The sequence below is a fragment of the Brienomyrus brachyistius genome, chromosome 25, assembly GCF_023856365.1.
Source record: "Brienomyrus brachyistius isolate T26 chromosome 25, BBRACH_0.4, whole genome shotgun sequence".
Classification (NCBI taxonomy): Eukaryota; Metazoa; Chordata; class Actinopteri; order Osteoglossiformes; family Mormyridae; genus Brienomyrus; species Brienomyrus brachyistius.
The window spans coordinates 5,909,085-5,916,827 of NC_064557.1; the positions used below are offsets into that span (position 1 = coordinate 5,909,085).

Consider the following 7,743-nt stretch of genomic DNA (forward strand, 5'->3'; position numbering starts at 1 on the left):
TCTCAGTCGCTTTTACAGGCTTGTTAATCTTGAGAAGATGGTTTCAAACTTAAAATGACAGTCGACACACAACGAGCTGCTTTATGCCTCCTTGTTCCTTCACAGCGATGAGGGTGATGAAACTGGAATAAACGTTTGATGCAAAGCTACATCGCTTCCTCTTTAAAAGGCGATTCTGAATCGACATCTTAGCCCACCCCCCCCCCCCCCCGCCCCGGTTGCTGCAGTGCCCTCCAGATCAGCTCCGCCCACTTCTGCTCAGTGGTCCTGTTCCTGCGACTGCAGTGAGCCTGTCTGTCTGTGAAATCGCAGCCTTGAACCCCGGGCACTTTTCTGGCTATTTGGTAGCTTGGAAAAAAGGTGAAATGGAAAAATGTCTAAAACAGAAGTAGGACTCCGGCAAAAGAAGTCATGGATTTAACTAACAGATAGAAAAAAAACAGGTTTCAAGGAGATGTGCATGTTTACAGAGAAGCTGATCTCTAACACACTGTAACTGTAACACAGGCTTCTTTAAGGGGACAACCAGCATAAGGCACCTTGCTCATTCCAATATCATTTTTAAATCATGTTTGTGGAAGTACTTAAAGACATTTCAGTACTCAGCACATTGACATTGGTAATGGATGAGGTCTGCGCAGCAGCTCAACCACACTAATAGTCATGATGATTATTAATATTAAAATGATCGATTTATTGATTTTATTTAAGTGCACGTAAGGTTCAGCACTGAGCTGCTGTTTCAGGCTTACAGGAAGACAAATCCACTTTGCCTGATGTGTAGCTTGTATAATGCACACAGAAGAGAACATTCTTTATGAGCGTTTTCAAGTTTGGGGATATTTTTTTTGTATTAAGAAAAATGCTGAATCGACAGCCCACGTCGTGTGTGGGCTGTGAGGATAATGTTGATGTTTAATGATACAAAAGAATGAAATAAAGAGATAATTGCATATAATGCATAGTTACACATACTGTGTATGCAGTGTGAAATATGGCACCTCAGGAATGATTTCTGCTCACTATCGTGGATTTATATTTGTTTATATTATATATTTGTTATTAACTTTGTATATTACTTATCTGATCCTGCTGTTACATCCTGCTAATAAAGTGACCCCATTTTCCCCCCAGAACTCCTCGGATCGGATGAAGTTTCTCACACTGCGGGCCAGTGGGAGGCTGAACGGCACTCCTGGGAACACTGGTTCTCACATCGCCATGGTGATTAATCTGCAACAGATGCCTCAGGTGTTGCAACCCAGCTGGTTCAAAGGGGACAGATTTTCCCAGACTGGGATAAGGGCCAGCTTGGTGAATTCAGGTGGAACAGTGGGGATGGATGGATGGATGGATAATATATTATGGGTTAGGTTACACAACAGGTTTATTGTCTGTCATTTAATGAAAGTGGGACATTGTGGTTTTTTAGTAATGAAATGTTTGTGGATCTTAACAGAACTGCTGCTGGTTACATTTACCGGTGACATTTGGATGGCATGAAGAGTTGGAATAGTTTATGAGGAGTAATAATATAAATTTAATGTTATTATAAATTCCAAGCAAAAAGTAAATTCCGGTTGAATTAAAGGATTCAGAAATGTATGTCTGACCGAGTCCACTTTGCTATTCCAACTCCCCATCGCTCCTGTGTTTCATGGCAGTTGTATGTTTGTTAGTATTCACAGCTTTAATAATAATAATAATAATAATAATAATAATAATAATAATAATACATTTTATTTATAAGCGCCTTTCAAAACACTCAAGGTCGCTGTACAATGCAAAAAAAATACATAGATTCAATAATGTGTACATAAATTCTAATGTGCAGATACATAAAGAGCTGCCTAATGTTGCCAGTGAAGGTTTAGTGCTACTGAGAGACCCCATGCAGAAACACAAAGCTAATTTGGCTAAGCCAGGTGAGTTATCTGTGATGAGTACTACAATTCCCAGGATGCTTTGTAAGGGTCAGGGCGGTTTTGCAGAAAATAAATGCTTACCTGCATGTTGGCAGTACAGGGTAACATGAGCGTAATGCGATTTTTCATAACGAGGTGACGCTGCAGGTTGTAATGTGAGACGAGGCGCTACATTAATGAATGGACTCGCCCTGGAGCCCCTCCGCACCTGGTCATGTGACATCTTCACGGTGAGTCACGCTTGCCGACACGCTGGTCCGCAGGTCTGTGTTTATGTCCGGAGCGGGGCGGCCGCTGAGTGCACAGCGGCAGTTCACCAGCAGTGTAGGGGTGTGTTGACATTGGATCAGTGGGGGGGGGAAGTGCCTGGGGAGGGTGACTCAACCAAGGAAGTCTGGATCTGGGAGTAACCAGTCAATCATGGGATGGGGCAAGATAACATGGAAGAATGAAGGACATAATATTCCCAGTGAACATCACTACAGCAGGCCATTTTGCTTTGGCTTACAACAGTAACCAAGTTCTGTTTTGGGAAATTCCTCGACAAACTAGAGTCTTTCCCCAAATTAGGACACTCCAAAGAACAGCAGTCAGGTTCTGTCTTCTGGGATCCTCCTCAAAAGTCCAGTCCTTTTCTCCCTTGGGATTCTCTGGAGAACAGGAGAGATCTTCCGTGTTCTCAGGCATCAAACAAAATAGCAGGCTCTTTCCCTGAATTAGCGCCATCCATAGAGCAGAGGTTGGGTTCTACGTTTTGGGACACCAGCCCTAAAAGTTTCACTGCTTTGAGGTATTCAAAGTACTTTTGCAAAATTTGGAATTTATCGACTTATTTAGGAACCCAATACTCCGCAAACGAGTTCTGTCAGAGGAGGTCTGCATCTCAAACCGCTATTTCTTTTTCATAGTCTCACCAGATAATATCATGCACCAATTTCACATTATATGGCTGCACAAATGATTCATATCTCATGTCTTCTACCTAGTTTATAAGGTTCTTTCGAGCAAATGCTGCTCTGCACTTCTCTTGGTCTTTCTGAGAGATACAGGATCCACAATAATTATCACACATTGATCACACCATGTCGGTCTGTGTGTGCGCCTGCCCTGCATTAGACTAGCACTGCACCCAGAGCGCCCCCTGCATTGTGCTCCTGGCACTGCACCCAGAGCGCCCCCTGCCTTGTGCTCCCGGCACTGCACCCAGAGCGCCCCCTGCCTTGTGCTCCCGGCACTGCACCCAGAGCGCCCCCTGCTTTGTGATCCCGGCACTGCACCCAGAGTGCCCCCTGCCTTGTGCTCCCGGCACTGCACCCAGAGCGCCCCCCGCCTTGTGCTCCCGGCACTGCACCCAGAGCGCCCCCCGCCTTGTGCTCCCGGCACTGCACCCAGAGCGCCCCCCGCCTTGTGCTCCCGGCACTGCACCCAGAGCGCCCCCTGCTTTGTGATCCCGGCACTGCACTCAGAGCGCCCCCTGCCTTGTGCTCCTGGCACTGCACTCAGAGCGCCCCCTGCCTTGTGCTCCTGGCACTGCACTCAGAGCGCCCCCTGCCTTGTGCTCCCAGCACTGCACCCAGAGCGCCCCCCGCCTTGTGCTCCCGGCACTGCACCCAGAGCGCCCCCTGCCTTGTGCTCCCAGCACTGCACCCAGAGCGCCCCCTGCCTTGTGCTCCCGGCACTGCACCCAGAGCGCCCCCTGCTTTGTGATCCCGGCACTGCACCCAGAGCGCCCCCTGCTTTGTGATCCCGGCACTGCACTCAGAGCGCCCCCTGCCTTGTGCTCCTGGCACTGCACTCAGAGCGCCCCCTGCCTTGTGCTCCTGGGATAGACCCCAGGTCCAGTGCAACCCTGGACAAGATAAGTGGTGCAGAAGATGGATGGATAATCATTCGATGTGTGACGGGACGTAATATTGAACATAGAGCCAATATTGTCTGCATGACCTCGACCTCTTCTCTGGATTACTAAGAATATTAGTTTATTAGTTTGCTACCCCCACCATCCTCAATGGAAAGCATACAAGCATTCATGCATCTTCAGTTTGCACTGAGAAAAATGTCCTGGAGGTTTGCTGCTGTTAGCCACTTAAGTCCCGTAGCTGTGATGTTCCTGTTGAACACAGTAACACATCATATGAATTTGTACTTTAGCTGTAACGGCTGGGCAGTTAGATCTCTGGGTCTCTGCCTGTTTTGCTACTCATGGGAGTTTTACTTACACGAAAATGGCCTGAGGGCAGAAAGAAAAATGATTGGTTCACAGAGATAACCAATCAGTTTTCAGCGGAGGTTGGTCCAAGTAACTAGACGAGGGTGGACCAGTCAATCAGATGTCCTGCTCCCGCCTCCTCATCTCTCTGAACCAATCATTTTTCCTTCTGCCCACACAACATTTTTATGTAAGCAAAACTCTGAGGAGCTACTTGGCTCAGCTGTGCTCCTTGCAAACGAATTGCTGGTGAAAAGAAGGATTTTGATTTAGCTTGATATTGTGGCCATGCGAAGCTAATTAAAGATGCCAGTCACACTGACACAGTTACATAACAGGTCCACCTAGAGACGGGTCCCACCCATCAATCAGCCTCATACTCTGCTGTCATTGGCCGAATGGCGGACAAGCTTAAATCCCCAATCATGTGATCACTCACAGAATGTGTGAGCCGATTTGCTGCACATTAGAGCTGTGTGAAGGGGGAAGCGTAGAGCAAAAAAAAAGTGTGAATATGTGGAAATGAATAATGCAGTTTGCTAATGTACACTGTAATCAAATCAGATGAATTAAACCAGTTTTAATTACATTTATTTATACTTGGAGTATGGAAGCAGAGAGACCATCAGTTTCCCATGTCACTCACGGCACATTTTCAGGTACTCACTCTATCCACCGCCGCAGAATATACACACCATACGACACAGACAAATCCAATATGCAGATTACTTTGTATATACAAGTGCGCTCAGTTATACCAGTTAATGTCTTTCTCCTAATGCATCATCATAGCCTGAAAATATTATGGATTACAGCTGTCATTTACAGAACTGTCATCCATTTAAAATGCACTGAGGTGTAAACCTCTTGTTATGCAACTAAAAACAATGTTATGAAAATCCATTCATCTTCTAACCACTTCGCCTGGTTATGGTTGCCTGGAGTCTGTCCCAAGCAGTATGAGGCAGAACGCCGGAGGACATGCTGGACAGGATGTCAGTGCATTGCAGGGCTCCAATAAGCTCGCGCAGTTTAGGGACACTAATTAGTCTAACTGCATGTCTTTGGACTGTGGGAGGAGACCCACGCAACTCAGGATGAACATGCAAATTCCACCCACACAGAGCAGAGGTAGCTTTTAAACCCACGACGATGCAGGTGCGACACAAGAGCGCTTTCAACCGAGCGATAAAAACAAAATGGCCTTACAAACAAAGGAAGGCAAACACTTTATATCGCAAACAAGAGTTAAGGTACATTACAGTTAAGAGCGACTATTAAAACCCACTTAACACGTTTCAGCACGCAGAACAAATATGAATAACGGGACAGATAAATATTTTAGACCGACGTGACACTTGGTGAGCAAACCTTTGAGGGACTTCCCACACAAATGAAGGACTCCCCATGTCTGTCAATGTCAGGGTCAGGGTGACAGAGGGTTACAGAGTCTTACAGCCACGCTGTTACCGAAAAGACATCCAGCCCCATAAATCCTGATGTATGCCTAACTTCATCACAACAGAACTGTAAAGCATACTACGCTAACGCAGCTGAATGTCCGACTATGGTCTCTAAGCAGTGACCCAGAGAAGCTCTCGCTGTCCAGGGCTAACTGGAAGCCTTACGTTGCCTGTGAATTTTATTTTTGTGCATCATAAGTCTGTTAACCCAACTTCCTCCCCCACGGGCTTCCGGACAAATTATCCTCTCTTCACGTGTTCGAAACGATCAACCCAATTACCGGCAGCCGCTCGGCATGAAAAGCGGAACTGCCTGCCCATCACAGAGAGCGCAGTGTTAATGCCTTACGTGTCTAACGGCTTGTAAAAGCCCAGCAGATCCCCATCTCGCCTTCGCTCCCATTGCCAGCTTTGTTTCTTTTTAAAACTAAATTCTTTAATCTCCGGAGGAGAACCTCATTCCACTACAGCTGTCTTAATATAACAGAAAATGCACCCTTAGCACATTCACATTTGCATTTACATTTATTGAGAAGATGCATTCTTCCGGAGTAATGCACAAGCGAGGCAACTAGTACATTACAAGAATATGGCATAATAGATCATAATTAATGGCTACAAAGTATCACAAAGTTTCTTTTTTTCATATTGTTACTTTATTTGTCACCATTAGTTACCCTTTACGGGAACATCTATTTCATTATCAAATACATTTTCAAAGACGAAAGCGTAAAGCAAAAAGGCTGCTTCCTTAAATCTGCCTTGGCCATTCCCGACATCCGCAAAGCAGAAATATGATTTTCAGAAAGCAATATAATTTATTCTTTTATTTAAAAAATTGCCTTGTATCAGCTCTTAACAGGCAAAACCATATATTCAACACCTATATTATGAAGAATTTGTGAATTCTTCGTTTGTCTATCTTTAGGTTCCTATTTTGGGGCTTTTTCACTGCGTATGATAATGCATCTGAGCACTTGGGGGTCATTATCTTCGTCATTCCCACAGTGGTGATGAAATACAAGCCTGCAGGCTACATCTGATGTTCTCTGTAGTGGCATCTGCTAGACCTTCTCAGCACCAGCTATCACCTTAGCACACAGCTATACATCTATCATGAAGCTTCATGTACTTCCTGTGTTCCTGACAGGTGAGTTATTCACACTGGACAAGGACAGCCAATAGAACTGCCTGAACAGTGACATGTGACCCTCTCCCAATAGGCAGCCCTGCTCTCGTGTCCCTTGGGTGAACTGCAGATCGCAGCTGTAGTGCTGCAGAATAAATCTCATCTGTTTCCTGCCAGGCTCCACCTATCTGCAGTACCTATTTGCAGAGTGTGTAAAATGATTGTCGGTGTAAAACAGGGGTTTAGCCAGCTGCACTGTACAGTGCAGTATATAAGCAGCCCTCAACATTTAGCCCTGCTGTTTCAGGTGATTAACTTTGATTGTTGATTGTTGTATTACGTATCGTTGTAACCATTTAATATTTGTTACTGATGTATATTAAAGCTGTTAAGGTGTACTTACACACTGCTTATGAATGCATTTTAACAGCATTATGAAGGTGCAGTTATTGTTTCTGTACGTTGTACTACAGGATCTATCGGAAGGTTTGATGCTTGGGAGTGTTATTGAGAGACGATTCGTCGGCAAAGATGAAGAACTTTTCATAGCATTAGGACACAAACAGCTGTACCTTCCACGACGGCATTTCCCAGGGCGACCTGGCCATCGCTACGGCGAGATGAACGATTAGCACTGCATCCCTGGGCCTGTTTAATGATGTGATGAGCAAACGAGCCGCGTCAGCTGCAAACCCTGACCGGCGGCACCGCGGGGTCACCCGGACCGGGCCAGAGAGCTCTTCACATTCGCTTCCCATAGCGGCTGTGCTGATACCACTCTGTGACTTTCTTCCGCGTCAAGGGGCTTGGTTAGCGTCAGCGCTAACCGACCATAAAATGGACACTGTTCACTCACTGGTACCTTAAAGAGAAGACATTGTCGTGATGAAAATCCCAGCGTCATGCAGCAGCCAAGATGGACGGCCCCACCCCCAAAATTGGGGACACATTTAGGTAAACTCTTGTATAGCACTGAATGCAGTCAATAAAAGGCAAGAATGGAGATTTCTTCTCAGT

The 7,743-nt window shown here is 45.7% G+C and overlaps 1 long non-coding RNA gene across 1 annotated transcript; it reads left to right on the forward strand.

The window, feature by feature from the left end:
* Positions 1–6,897: 6,897 nt before the first annotated feature.
* LOC125720709 (uncharacterized) lies at positions 6,898–7,729 on the forward strand. Its single transcript, XR_007385550.1, has 2 exons — positions 6,898–7,033; positions 7,200–7,729. It is a non-coding gene; the product is annotated as an uncharacterized LOC125720709 (long non-coding RNA).
* The last annotated feature ends 14 nt before the right edge of the window (positions 7,730–7,743 follow it).